This window comes from Bombina bombina, chromosome 2, assembly GCF_027579735.1.
Source record: "Bombina bombina isolate aBomBom1 chromosome 2, aBomBom1.pri, whole genome shotgun sequence".
In the NCBI taxonomy this organism is placed as follows: Eukaryota; Metazoa; Chordata; class Amphibia; order Anura; family Bombinatoridae; genus Bombina; species Bombina bombina.
The window spans coordinates 32,045,553-32,062,061 of NC_069500.1; the positions used below are offsets into that span (position 1 = coordinate 32,045,553).

Consider the following 16,509-nt stretch of genomic DNA (forward strand, 5'->3'; position numbering starts at 1 on the left):
AAAACCCTTAACTACCAACAACATACAGGGTATGTCACCATTGTTAAGGGGTTAAATATGAATATAGCATAAATATGTTTTTTTATGTTTTCATCTACTTAACTGCAAACGGCTCCAATGCACTTATATATATATATATATATATATATATATATATATATGTATTTATCTGCGTATGTATGTATTTATCTGTATACATATATATGTATGTATTTATATGTGTATTTATGTATTTACAGACATATAGGAAACAAAAATAGCAAATCCGGAGAGCTATATATATAAAACATAACTTTTATTTAAACGTGTATAAAACACAAAGGAGCCTTCATATGTACAAAACAACATAAAGGGAAAAAAAACGAACATGTTTCTACCGGAGCCGTGTTCATATTTACAGACATGTAAATACATTAATACATACGTACACACATATATATATATATATATATATATATATATATATATATATATATATATATATATATATATATACATATACATTTCTAGATATCAATATGTATGTATCTCTACGTTAAAGCAGTTTGACAGCTTTTTTTTTCTAACACCTGAGACCTCATATATTTGAGCCTTTATAACTTTTTTTGTGCAATAATTTTTTAAATAATTTTTATTTGATGGCGTTATTATCTGTGTAACTGTATTGTGTAATGTATTTTTATTAGACAGTGTTATTATGTGTGTAACTGTACTGTGTAATGTATATTTATTAGATAGTGTTATTATGTGTGTAACTGTACTGTGTAATGTATATTTATTAGTCAGTGTTAATATGAGCGTAACAGTACTATGTAATGTATATTTATTAGACAGTGTTATTATGTGTGTAACTGTACTGTGTAATGTATATTTATTAGATAGTGTTATTATGTGTGTAACTGTACTGTGTAATGTATATTTATTAGACAGTGTTAATATGAGTGTAACTATACTGTGTAATGTATATTTATTAGATAGTGTTAATATAAGTGTAACTGTACTATGTAATGTATATTTATTAGACAGTGTTAATATAAGTGTAACTGTACTGTGTAATGTATATTTATTAGATAGTGTTAATATGAGCGTAACTGTACTGTGTAATGTATATTTATTAGACAGTGTTAATATGAGCGTAACTGTACTGTGTAATGTATATTTATTAGACAAGGTTAATTTGAGTGTAACTGTACTGTGTAATGTATTTTTATTAGACAGTGTTAATATGAGTGTAACTATACTGTGTAATGTATATTTATTAGATAGTGTTAATATAAGTGTAACTGTACTATGTAATGTATATTTATTAGTGTTAATATGAGTGTAACTGTACTGTGTAAACTGTACTGTGTAATGTATATTTATTAGACAGTGTTAATATGAGCATAACTGTACTGTGTAATGTATATTTATTAGACAGTGTTAATATGAGCGTAACTGTACTGTGTAATGTATATTTATTAGACAGTGTTAATATGAGCGTAACTGTACTGTGTAATGTATATTTATTAGACAGTGTTAATATGAGTGTAACTGTACTGTGTAATGTATATTTATTAGATAGTGTTAATATGAGCTTAACTGTACTGTGTAATGTATATTTATTAGATAGTGTTAATATGAGCTTAACTGTACTGTGTAATGTATATTTATTAGACAGTGTTAATATCAGCGTAACTGTACTGTGTAATGTATATTTATTAGACAGTGTTAATATCAGCGTAACTGTACTGTGTAATGTATATTTATTAGACAGTGTTAATATGAGTGTAACTGTACTGTGTAATGTATATTTATTAGATAGTGCTATTATGTGTGTAACTGTACTGTGTAATGTATATTTATTAGACAGTGTTAATATGAGCGTAACTGTACTGTGTAATGTATATTTATTAGACAGTGTTAATATGAGTGTAACTGTACTGTGTAATGTATATTTATTAGATAGTGCTATTATGTGTGTAACTGTACTGTGTAATGTATATTTATTAGACAGTGTTAATATGAGTGTAACTGTACTGTGTAATGTATATTTATTAGACAGTGTTAATATGAGTGTATCTGAACTGTGTAATGTATATTTATTAGATAGTGCTATTATGTGTGTAACTGTACTGTGTAATGTATATTTATTAGACAGTGTTAATATGAGTGTAACTTTACTGTGTAATGTATATTTATTAGACAGTGTTAATATGAGTGTATCTGTACTGTGTTATATATATTTATTAGACAATGTTATTATGTGTGTAACTGTATTGTGTAATGTATATTTATTAGACAGTGTTATTATGTGTGTAACTGTACTTTGTAATATATTTTTGATGCATTTTGTAAAACTTTTTAGTTTTATAAAACAGTTAAGCGGAGTTCTGAGGACACCGTATTCTTGAGGAATACTGGAGCAAAAGGTCATGATTTGAAATGATGGAAAGTAAAATTCAGAGCTGCTTTGTAAAACTAATACTTTACATAAAGAGTAGTGCGTATAATGAGGAGCCGGTGTGGTAAAGTATAATCCAGTAAAGCAATTGAAAGAATGTCTGCAGCTAACAAAAGGTTAATACAAGGCTCAATTAAACCTACACTGTATAGATAAAATAATGAGACCTGGCCTGGCTTTATGAATACAGCAGGCAAACTAATAGAAGTTCATCTCTTCCTATATCATCGCATGGCTGACAAACTTGCATTTGTGTACATACAGTAACCAGCTTCATCCTTAGACACCCACTGGAGCAAGATCTTTGTCCAGTTGTTCTGTAAAGGGTAAACTGTAATTTTCCTAAAGATAATATCCCTTACCAAGAAAGACCACTATTTACTGATATGGCTTCCATTCATACCTACCTACTTGTCAAGTAACACACAGAGGCAATATAGCTTGTCACAGTTGGTTGTAATGTCCTTTGTTCGCATTGACAGATGAGTATAGGAGGCAGTGAATGCCAGCCCAGATCACATCTCTGTTCAGCAAACTCCTTATATTTGTGACTCTATTAAAGGACCATTTAATGCAGTAGGAGTAGGTTCCTCAGAATGTGTGCATAAAACTGTATTATGTGACTGCCATCTGCCAATTACAAAATGCATATGCTTATCTACTGTAAACTCTTGCACATGCTCGGTAGGAGTTGGTTCCTAGGAATGTGTGCATATAAAATATTGTAAACATTTTGATAATGGAAGTGAATTGTAAAGTTTTTTTTGTTTTTGTTTTAATTGCACTCATTTATTTTGCTCTAGTCTCTTTCTGAATAGGACTGTGGTTTGAGGGAATTACTTATTTGAATGGCATCAAACTGGATGTTTTTATAACTGTAATGCAAAGACAATAAATAGCTATTATTTGTACACTGATCACATGGTATCTAGAAAGTCATGTGACCAACCCTTTGCAATAAGATCTTTTAATCATATGGTGGTTGGGGTTTTTTGGTGTAAAGGCTGACATCATTAATAATTAGTATTTACTGGTCTCCTAAGTATTCAGTACTTTTGCATTTCTCATGTTAAAGCTTGAGATCCAGGGTAGATCTCTTTTGAAGGAAGAATCTCTTTTTTTTTTTTTATTTAGAGGTTTCATGAATGTTTGTTTTCTTCTAAAACAAACACATTTTTAGCTTCACTCTTTTTATAAATGTAATTATGTTTTAAAAATTGCCATTTCTACATCAACTTGGTGACATTTAAGAGGGTCTTGTCTTTCAAATTAATTTTATCTGAGAGAATAGTTTGAGAACCTTCCCTTCACTTTTACTTATTAGTTAGTAAACTGTAATTTTATATATCCCCTAAAACATTAAACAATATTTGAACTAAAAACGTTGTGCACACAAAATAATCAATTAAAGAAACTAGGGATATTTCCCAAACTGATCTCATATAATATAAAGTGCACTATGCACCTGATATCTCACAGTTTCTTTGTTTTGTTGACAAAATATCACCCAGAAGAATGGATCCAAAAGCAGTGTATGAATTGGTTGCTGTAGTAACTGGAATTAGTGGTAATAGCTTCTCTGGGATTTGTTTTTGTGTTTGGGATGAAGAGAAGAAAACTGAGCACTTTTTATCCTCACGGTTTTACTGAAACTATCTTGGCTGGAGACCATCACTTAACCAGAGCTTATCCGGAAGACCAGCAAGTTTGAAGGCTAATTTTAATGGATGCCTAGGACAAATGCCAAATATTTAAGTAAATGACACTTTAAAGTTGGAGATTTTGCTACAAAGAACTGTGAGATATGTAGAACATAGAACACTTTAGGTTAGAGTACAAGTGGCGCGTTGTTGTTGTTTTTTTGCGTAGCCCTTATAACTTTTTTGTGCAATATTGTTTTAAAATAATTTTTATTAGACAGTGCTAATATGAGTGTAACTGTACTTTGTAATGTATTTTTGAAGTGTTTTGTGCAACATTTTTGTTTCGGAAACCAGTTAACCACAGCTCTGGTTAATGAAGGAATGAAGCGTAAAGGGCGATTGCACTAGCGCAATCGCATTTTTGCTCCACTTGTAATATCAGCGAAATGAAAATGGCTCACAAAAACACGATTGCGCTAGTGCAAACCGTTTGATCCTCCCTTGTAATTTAGCCCTTTTTTTTGAAAGATTATCTCAAATTAAAAACTCTCAATATAGGAGACATCCCTATTTTTATCTGAGTTTTTATACTTGATTATTCAGTATGTGCAATGATTTTAGTTATAAAGTAGTTTTATGTGTTAGTAGATATACTTTTATATTTTTAAATAAATTATTTATATTAATCACATACAGAAATCTCTAACATAGCATTAGGGCCCCTTTATTTTCTCTTTGTGTTCTAATATTGTATAACAGTTTAGCGGGGCCAGTAGTTGTTAAGGAATGTGTAAAGAAACAAACTCAATATGTGTGTCGCAATAAAATATCTATACTATAATCGTGTTTGTAACGCGTCCATCGGTGTCGCCAGCTGCGCACGCATCCTCGAATGTTGGCAGCGCCTGCCATTTTCGGAATTCCCCTGGATGCAGCAAAGGCAAATGGAGCATAACAAAAACGTAATCGCCCGCAATAAGTATTAAAAAAAACACATAGCTGCCCACAATAAGTATTAAAAAAAAACTAAACGCCTGCAATAAGTATTAAAAAAAAAAATAACCGCCCGCAATAAGTATTAAAAAAAAATCTAACCGCCCGCAATAAGCATTAAAAAAAAAAACCATAGCTGCCCACAATAAATATTTTTAAAAAAAAATAACCGCCCACAATAAGTATTAAAGGGACAGTCTACATCAGAATTGTTATTGTTTTAAAAGATAGATAATCCCTTTATTACCCATTCCCCAATTTTGCATAACCAACACAGTTATAATAATATACTTTTAACCTCTGTGATTATCTTGTATCTAAGCCTCTGCAAACTGCCCCTTTATTTCTGTTCTTTTGACAGACTTGCAGTTTAGCCAATCAGTACCTGCTCCCAGATAACTTCATGTTCACGAGCACAGTGTTATCTATATGAAACACATGAACTAACACCCTCTAGTCGTGAAAAACTGTTAAAATGCATTCTGAAAAGAGGTGGCCTTCAAGGTCTAAGAAATTAGCATATGAACCTCCTAGGTTAAGCATTCTACTAAGAATACCAGGAGAACAAAGCAAAATTGGTGATAAAAGTAAATTGAAAAATTGTTTAAAATTACATGCCCTATCTGAATCATGAAAGTTTATTTTGGCCTAGACTGTCCCTTTAAAAAAAAACCTAACCGCCCGCAATAAGTATTAAAAAAAACTAACCGCCCGCAATAAGCATTAAAAAAAAGCCTAACCGTCCGCAATAAGCATTAAAAAAAAATCTAAACGCCAGCAATAAACATTAAAAAAATTTAAAAAACGCCCGCAATAAGTATTAAAAAAAATAAAAATAACTGCCCGCAATAAGCATTAAAAAAAAACTAACCGCCCGCAATAAGCATTAAAAAAAAACTAACCGCCCGCAATAAGCATTAAAAAAACACTAACCGCCCGCAATAAGCATTAAAAAAAAACTAACTGCTCGCAATAAGCATTAATAAAAAACTAACCACCAGCAATATGTATTAAAAAAAAAAAATAACCACCCGCGATAAGAATTTAAAAAAAAAACTAACCGCCCGTATTAAGTATTAAGAAAAAAAAAAAACAACCAACTACCTAATAAAATGATTAACCCCTAAATCCACCAATCCCATCGCAAACAACCTAATACATCTATTAACCCCTAAACAGCCAAACCCCACAACGCAAATAACTAATCACTAAGCCCCTTAACACCCCCTAAATTAACCCCATTACATAAATTAAAATAATCCTAAATTACAATTAAAATAAAAAACCTAACATGACTTTAAAAATAAAGAAAACTAAATTTAAACTAATCTAAAATTACAGAAAATTAAAGTCTAACATTACAAAAAATAAAAAAGTCTAACATTACACAAAATAATAAACCATATTAGCCAAAATAAAAAAAAACTAATCCCTATGAAAATAAAAAAGTCCCCCCAAAATAAAAGCACCCCCTAATCTAAGAATAAACTACCAATAGCCCTTAAAAGGGCTTTTTGTAGGGCATTGCCCTAAAAAAATCAGCTCTTTTAAATTAAAAATAAACCAAGTCCCCTCTAACAGTAAAACCCCTCACATACCAAACCCCCCAAAATAAAAAAACCTTACACTAAATAAACAAACTACCCATTGCCCCTAAAGGGACATTTGCATGGGCATTGCCCTTAAAAGGGCATTCAGCTCTTTTACGTTTTTATTTATTTGTTTGTAACTTTAGCTTGGGGGGGTTGTAGTTTTTAAACATAGACTTATCGCCTAGTGTAATTAATAAAAAATAAAATATTGCAATATACATTAAAGGTTATTTTGGCTGTTTTTTCTGTAAAAAATACCTTAGAATATTGGTGTATTGCTTTTATAATATATTAGAAAGAGTTATGAAAATCAATATTACACTTTAATGTTAACCATTAAAGTGTAATTTTGACTTTCATACCTCTTTGTAATATATTATAAAAACAATACAGGTATATTTTACAGCATGAAGTTTTAAGAGATTTTTTTTCAGTTTGATTCTATTATCAAATTTACTTCATTCTGTTCTTCTCCATTATAGAAAAACATGTAGGAAGGCTCAGGAGCAGCAATGAACTGCTAAGGGTGCTAGCTGGTGATTGGTTGCTACAAACAAATAGCTTTTGCCATTGGCTAAAGAGATGTGTTCAGCTAGCTCTCAGTTTGAGTGCAATAATTAAAGACATTAGAGTATTTTGTTTTTACACTTATATGTACATTTATGTATTCAGCATGCTTCACAAGGGCTTTACATCTTTCCTTATTATTTACAGTAACAGGAATTGCATCAGGTTTTCCCAGAGCCGTATCTCTGAACTGCTCTTAAAGGAACTGTATACACCAATTTTAATTTAACTGCATGTAAAAGATACTGCTATAAAGAGTAATATTCACAGATACTGATATAAAAATCCAGTATAAAACCTTTTAAAAACTTACTTATAAGCTCCCAATTTAGCATTGTTGATGAGATTAGTCTGGGACACCCACTGAAAGGGACTGAGAGCAGACTCTCCTCCCTCCCCTGCATATGAAAAGGCCCCTTATGCAAACAGAAACAGTCTCAATTCTGTATACATCAGTATACATCTAAAACATTGGGGCTTGTTTAGGAGTCTAAAAATTAGCACAATGTTATTAAAAATAAGCAAAACTATACATTTTTACAAAAACACTCCCAGATGGGCTATATAAATGGATTATCTACAACACATTTATGCAAAGAAACATCTAGTGTACAATGTCCCTTTAACTGCTAAAGCCTTGTGTATTAAATTGTTTTATAATTAAAAGAGATCATAGGCTAAGAACTTAGGGACCGATTAGCTAAAGGTCTCTGGACTGGTGAGATTCTATAGGAATGCTTGTCAGTACTTCTATTTCCCTGGTGAAATGATATAAAGCCACTTCTTACCCTGAGAACAGGGTGTCTCACTAAGGGGCGTATACTGCATTTTCATATGGGAAGGAGATGCATACATTACATAGAAACATAGATATTGATGGCAGATAAGAGCCATAGGCCCAGCAATTCTGCCCGATATTACCTAACAGTATAAACGTATCTAGTTCATAGGATAGCCCTATGCTTGTCCCAGGCATTCTTAAAGTCCCCCACAGTGTTTGTTGCTACCACCTCTTGAAGTTTATTCCATAAATCAATCACTCTTTCTGTAAAGAAGCTTCCTCAAATTACTCCTGAATCTACTGCCCTTCAGCTTGAGATCATGACCCATTGTTATTGAATTTTCCATTTTATGTAAATTACCCACAGCCTCAGTTTTTCTTAGCCCTTTAACGTACTTGAAAGTTGCTATCATATCACCTCTTTCCCTTCTCTCCTCTAAGCTATACATATTTAGGTCATTGAGCCTATCCTGGGAAGTTTTATTTTTTAGATCATGTGCCATTTTGGTAGCCCTCCTTTGCACAGATTCAAGTTTGTTAATATCCTTCTGAAGATATGGCCTCCAGAACTGCACACAATACTCAAGATGAGGCCTAACTAATCATCTATAAAGTGGCTTAAGAGCCTTATTGTTCCTGCTTCAAATACCGCTACCAATACATCCAAGCATTCTGCTAGCCTTACTCGCTGCATTACTACATTGTTTACTAAGTTTTAAATCATCTGACATAATAATTCCAAAGTCCTGTTCCTCATCTGTAACAATCAGTAAAGTGTCATTGAGTCTGTAATTAACATTTGGATATTTCTTCCATAAATGCATTGTTTTACACTTTGCTGTGTTAAGCTTTAGATCCCAGTCATTTGTCCAATCCTCCAATTGTTGTATATCACTTCTCATTTTGTTTACCCCCCCCCCCCCCGGAACATCCACTCTGTTACAAATTTTTGTATCGTCTACAAACAGACATACTTTCCCCTGTAGCCCTTTGCTGATATCACAGATACATATGTTAAACAAAACAGGTCCCAGAACTGACCCCTGAGGAACACCACTAGTAACAGCCCCCTCTGCTGAATGAGCTCTCTTAAGCCAGCATTTCACACAGTTCACCATTTTTGAGTCTAGACCAAGGAGATACAGTTTGTGAATTAGTTTATTGTGTGGGACAGTGTCAAATGCTTTGCTGAAATCTAGATTTGCTACATCAATCTGCTCCACCCTTGTCTAATACTTTTGTTACATAATCAAAGAAGTCAATTAGATTAGTTGGACATGATCTCCCTGAAGTAAAACCATGCTGATTTTGGTCCTCTAAATTGTTTGTCTTAATGTAAGTCATAATTCTTTCTTTTAAGAGGCTTTCCATTAATTTCCTTACTACTGAAGTTAAACTAACTGGCCTGTAGTTACCAGATTCTTCCCTACTGCCCTTTTATGAAGAACTATTACATTTGCTATTCTCCAATCATCTGGAACAGCTCCTGTTAATAGTGATTGATTAAACAGATCAGCTAATGGGACAATTAGCACTGATCGAAGTTCTTTTAAAACCCTTGGATGAATATTATCAGGACCCACTGCCTTTTTAACATTTAATTTTGATAATGCTAACAACTTCTCATCCTCTGTAAAAAGATTAGTGTTAAGCTCGTTTCTATTTTTTGTAGCATCCCTTAAAGGGACAGTATACACTCATTTTCATAGAACTGGATGTAATAGACACTACTATAAGGAATAATATGCACAGATACTGATATAAGAATTGAGTATAAAACCGTTTAAAAACTTACTTAGACGCTTCCAGTTTAGCTCTGTTTAAAAGGATACTGGAACACCCACTGCAAGTGGGAAATAGCAGACACCCCTCCCCCTTACTTTGCATATGAATAGACCCTTTACACAAACAGAAGTAAGCTGGAGTAGGTATACATCGGTATTCTCTTAAAACTTTGGGGCTTGGTTAGGAGTCTGAAAAGCAGAGCACTGTTATTTAAAAATAAGCAAAACTATCCATTTAAAAAAACAAACAAAAAAACTTTATGGGCTATATAAATAGATAATCTACAAAACATTTATGCAAAGAAAAAACAAGTGTATAATGTTCCTTTAATGTAGACATTCTATCTTCACAATCTTTTGTGATAACAAAACAGAAGTAATCATTGAGACAATCTGCAATTTCCTTATCTTCTTCTATTATTCTACCATTAACTGATTTCAGTTTTACTATTCTTACCTTATTTGCAACAGTGCACAGTGAAAATCATAATGTAGCCATTCACAAAAAAATACACAGGAAAAAAAATGTATTGTTACGGTGCATCAAAAATCATAAGAAAATTGTTCACCACTCATCACAAATCATATTTTATCAAAAATGTAAAATTTGTTTGTAAGTTGCACAGGAATAAATCATAATAAATATGCACAGCATTTAAATTTAAAGGGATGCTAAACCCATTGTATTTCTTTCATGATTCAGATAGAGCATGCAATTTTAAGCAACTTTCTAATTTACTCCTATTATATATTTTTTGTTCTCTTGCTATCTTTATTTAAAAAGCAGGAATGTAAAGCTTAGGAGCCGAGCCCATTTTAGGTTCAGCACCCTGGATAGCACTTGCTTATTGGTGGCTGCATTTAAATAACTCCTCAGGAGTGAGCACAATGTTATCTATAAGACCCACATGAACTAGCAGTGTCAAAAACTGTCACAATACACTGAGTTAAGAGTCAGTTTAACAGCGTAGACATTAGCATATGAGCCTACCTAGGTTCAGCTTTTCACAAAGAATGCCAAGAGAACAAAGCAAATTTAATGATAAAAGTAAATTGGAAAGTTGTTTAAAATTGCATTTCCTATCTGAATCATGAAAGTTACATTTTTACTAGACTGCTCTTTAAGGTGGTGAGGTTGTGACAAAATACTTAAAATACTTCACACCCTAATAGAAAAACATGTGCATGAAAATCTATGCGATTGTAAGATGCTGTACGCAGAAAGCAGAATAATGGGATTTATTTTGGCTGCAGGATTTCCTTTTTATAGTGCGCCCCCTGCTTACTTTGTCCTACACTGCTAAGTTTTCCTTCCCAACAAAATCCATTACTTTGAATAGAAGACATCCAGCCACCCCAGGGACTGCTCCTTTTTAAAGATAATTTCACCAGGGCAGCCCCTGCGAGAGTCGGCGTTTGTCTGATCTGGCGAGGGTTAGATAATCGGGCCCTTCGTTGTTTGCTTTTTTTTGGAACATGTTAAAAGAGGGTCATGCTCTTTAAAATAAGCGGATGTAGACACCTCAAGCCTATAAGAGCACAGCATCCAGGGGGAGGGTAAGAGGGGCAAATGGAATATCCAGGAATATGCAGCTGCTTTAGTCATTTTTAATACCAATGAGCTACCCCTTCTAAAATGATGTGCACCCCCTGAAAAAATATCTGCTCCTCCTAAGTGCAGGGGGCCGAGGCATGAGCTCAGCAGGCTGCAGACCCATATAGATGGTTTAAGTTACCAGACAATACACTTATAGTATAGACATTGTGTGTTTTGTGTGTGCAACAAATATAATGTGATATAAAAAGTATCTGTGATTTCTATTGGATACAAAGCTGCTAATACTAATACTACTGTGGTGTGTTGCATTCACTGAAATGCAGGTTTTATTTTAGTTAGGGATAAGAATAAAATAAAGATATTTTTTTACCATCTGTGGCCCTTTGGTGCCCAAGTTAAGAACATTTGGGGGGCGAATTATCAAGCTCTGAATGGCCACTGTTTCCGCGCGAGCCTTCAGGCTCACTGGAAACAGCAGTTATAAAGCAGCGGTCTTAAGACCGCTGCTCCTGAACTGGTCCACTGCCTCTGAGACTGCAAACATCAATCTGCCCAATCCTATACGATCTGGCTGATTGACTACCCCTGCTAGTGGCCGTGAATCTGCAGGGGGCAGCATTGCACAAGCAGTTCACTAGAACTGCTTGTGCAATGATAAATGCCGACAGCGTATACTGTCGGCATTCATCAATGTCTGTCGGACATGATACGCTACAGCATATCATGTCGGACAGACATTGATAAATTGGCCCCTTTAAAGGGATATGAGACCCAAATGTTTTCTTTCATGATTTAGATAGAGCAGCAATTGTAATCAACTTTCTAATTTACTCCTATTATCATTTTTTCTTCATTCTCTTTGTATCTTTATTTGAAAAAGCAGAATGTAAGCTTAAAAAAACGGGCCATTTTTGGTTTAGCACCAGGGTAGCTCTTGCTGATAGGTGGCTAAATGTAACCTACAATCAGCAAGGGCTGAACCAAAAATGGACCGGCTCCTAAGCTTACATTCCTGCTTTTCCAAATAAAGATACCAAGAGAACAAAGAAAAATGATAATAGGAGTAAATTAGAAAGTTGCTTAAAATTGCTGCTGTATCTCAATCATGAAAGAAAAAATTGAGTTTCATATCCCTTTAAGTTTATATATTTGGGGGTATTTAATCTTTCCTGCTTGTATGTGGCACTAAACAGGCTGCAGCTATAAATATTAATTAGGAATTTTCAGATACTAAGGAATCCTGTGGCGTGAGCTCTGTGATGGAGAATAAAATGAAGATGAGAAAACATTGCAATGAAACATAAGAGGGTCAGGGGGTTTACAATACACCAGTCGTCCCCACAATCAACATAAGAGGGTCAGGGGGTTTACAATACACCAGTCGTCCCCACAATCAACATAAGAGGGTCAGGGGGTTTACAATACACCAGTCGTCCCCACAATCAAGGGCTCTCAGTGCTGCGTCAATGACAGGATAAATCCCCAGTCTTTATAATACATAATCAGTCATTTCCTTTTTATTGCCTGTGATCACAGGATCTCAAATGTAATCCTTCAAGGATACTTACAATAAGCTAAGCTGTCCGAAACCATCTCTTTAATTTCTATATGTGATACAGAAGCACAGAGCAACACTGTGACTTCAGCAGCCTGCGCTAATATACAGAAGTATTACTGCAATGATTAACAGCTGATGAGGTCCCCAGCACAACTAATGCTGTTTTCATTTGCAGAAAGACTATTCCCTTCATCATTATTCTTATATATAAATAAGGGGCCTAGAAAACATTATTTAAGAGACATTAAACTTGTAACTGAATTTCCTATAAAACATTTAAGTTGAGTAGTAAAAAAAACAACATTATAATAAATATGCTTTTATTATTTGCCTGTAAATTAACTCTTAATGAAACTTATGTTTTCTTCACTGTCTTCAGAAAGGCCACAGTGCATCCTCTTGGATCCAATATACACTAAATCCTGCAGAATCCAGAACACACAAAATCTACAGGGCTCAAAATACACACAGTTCTACAGGATCTAGAACACACTAAATCCCACAGGATCTAGAACACACTAAATCCCACAGGATGAAGAACACACTAAATCCTGCAGGATAAGGAACACACTAAATCCCACAGGATGAAGATCACACTAAATCCTGCAGGATAAGGAACACACTAAATCCCACAGGATGAAGATCACACTAAATCCCACAGGATGAAGATCACACTAAATCCCACAGGATGAAGAACACACTAAATCGCACAGGATGGAGATCACACTAAATCCCACAGGATGAAGAACACAATAAATCCCACAGGATGAAGAACACACTAAATCCCACAGGATGAATATCACACTAAATCCTGCAGGATAAGGAACACACTAAATCCCACAGGATGAAGATCACACTAAATCCTGCAGGATAAGGAACACACTAAATCCCACAGGATGAAGATCACACTAAATCCCACAGGATGAAGATCACACTAAATCCCACAGGATGAAGAACACACTAAATCCCACAGGATGAAGATCACACTAAATCCCACAGGATGAAGAACACAATAAATCCCACAGGATGAAGAACACACTAAATCCCACAGGATGAAGATCACACTAAATCCTGCAGGATAAGGAACACACTAAATCCCACAGGATGAAGATCACACTAAATCCTGCAGGATAAGGAACACACTAAATCCCACAGGATGAAGAACACAATAAACCCTTCAGGATGACGAACACAATAAATCCTGCAGGACCCAACGCACACTAAATCATGCAAGGTCCAAAAGACACTAAATTCTACAGGAACATGCTAAACAGTGCAGGACCCAGAGCACACTAAATCCTGCACAGTGATTGCTTGATCAAGGCAGAAGCTCATTTTATAGGGCAGATTTATCAAGGGCCAAATGGCCCCTGGTGCCCCTGTTTCCGCAGGCTCTTCAGGCTCGCCAGAAACAGCAGTCATGAAGCAACGGTCTTAAGACCGCTGCTCCTTAACTGGTCTGCTGACTCTGAGGCTGCGGACATCAATCCGCCCGATCTCATACGATCGGGCTGATTGACACCCCCTGCTAGTGGCTGATTGGCTGTGAATCTGCAGGGACGACATTGCACAAGCAGTTCACTAGAACTGCTTGTGCAATGTTAAATGCTGATAGCATATGCTGTCGGCATTCAGCAATGTCTGGCGGACATGATACGCTACAGCGTATCATGTCCGCCAAACAATGATAGTTCAGCCCCTATATGTGCAATATTGGAGAGCCTGTGCTCACTGTAGCATCACTTTCCTGTTCTTTGCTGCTAGGAATAAAATGTGGTGTGGTCTTCTGCTGCTGTAGCCTATTCCATTTGTCAATCTCCTGTTGCTGCAATGTCTGGTTATGACAATTACTGTCACCTGCATGTGATCTTTCTTCTTTAACCTCTCTTAGTAACAGTGTATTTAGCTGACAGACTAGCAGTTCACTGGATAGTTTTAGTTTTTCGCACTATTCTCTGAAAATCTCTAGAGACTGCTGTGCATGAAAATAATAGGAGATCGTCAAGTTCTGAGATTCTCAATCCACCCCATCTAGCACCAGCAATGATTCAAAGGTCACTAATGTTTAGTTTGAACAACTGAACCTCTTGATCATACCTACATGCTTTTATGCCAGGGGTCGACAAATCTGTTTTAGGAGCCAATAAGAATATTTAGGAGCCAGACATAATTTAGAAACAAGTGGTATATAGATATATGGAGAATAACACGAAAAGTTAGGAGCCAAGGGTTTAGGAGCCAGTGGTTTCCTGGCACCTGGGTTTGTCAAGCCCTGTTTTATGTATTGAGATACTGTCACATAATAGTCTGGTTCGATATATATGCATGTTTGCCTGAAGCATGGAATTGAAAAAAAAACTTGCATGTAAACAAGAATTCCTAGAAAAGCTACATAAAATATCACATTAACCCCTCACACACTCATCCCCTACAACACAGGGAACTTTTTCCATAACACTCAGACAGATTATAAAAATGGCATCACCTGTACCAGGGTACGGCATTTAGACATCTCTTTTTTCTGTTTGGCTAGTGCAGGAGTTTGGCGCTTGTTTGATGCTCTATAACAGACGTGACCACTTTTTTACCACTTTTGGTCTAAGCTCAGTGAATTGCTGTTGATGCCGGCTACAGGCAGGCAAGGAAACTGGTGGGAAACTGCAGACTCATGGGAAGTGAGTGGGAGATATGTCTGGCATTCACTCCTACTCACAAAATATACCAAACTGCTTCACCACCTACCCATGATCACAGCATGTAATTTAATGTTTCATACAAATGCCCTCTGTTTGTATTGTAGCTTGTGCACACACTAAAAATAGACACAGTAAATGGCCACTGGCATTAGGTTTCATTGCATAGAAGTATAAATCAGCACTATATAGTGCACAGCCAGTCTGTGATAACCATTGCAGTAAGCTGAACCATATAGCCTTCCTCTCTGGATTGCATCAAATTAGTTTAGTTTTTAAAGGTACAGTAACCCCCTTACAATATTTTTCTGCAGTCTAGCAGTAAACCGACATAGTAGGTGGTGAGCTGAATTACTTGCCTTATTTAGAGGAGCTAATCTAGGCTAGACACAGCTAGTCACTATCATTTTGTTAGCAAAAGTCTTACATAATCTTATTTATATTATTATCTCTGTTGAAGCAAATAAGGAACAGACATGTGGTAGTGCTAGACTTGTGAAACTTGTGCACTGTTATTACTCAGAATTGGAAAACTCTTAAATTACAAGAAAACAAGGCTAAATAGGTGTCAGTATATTGCAAAGTTGTTTTACCAAACATCATTTTAATTGTTATATTTGAATCCCCAAATGTTTACTGTCCCTTTAAAATGTGTCTTCCTTTTTCCAAAATATATCAGATTAATTTCTCCATTTATCTGGGAGATTAAAGCAGACAGGAAGGCTCTGGTCTATAAAGTTGGTTACTTTGCTACCATATGAGTCAAGCTGTGCGAGTAACTAATTGCTGCTGTGCAACATAATCTATCATAGGCAGCATAGGGAATTCACCAAGCAATACTTCTGCCCCACCGAGCCCCCAACATGTCTGTGTTTATTAAGTATTTAAAGGTGAAAA

At 35.1% G+C, this 16,509-nt stretch overlaps 1 protein-coding gene across 2 annotated transcripts in view; it reads right to left on the bottom strand.

Moving 5' to 3' along the window:
- Window positions 1-16,509, bottom strand: part of PHF24 (PHD finger protein 24) — a 520,975-nt gene that overhangs the window by 503,638 nt on the left and 828 nt on the right. The gene's annotated exons all lie outside the window — the stretch shown is intronic.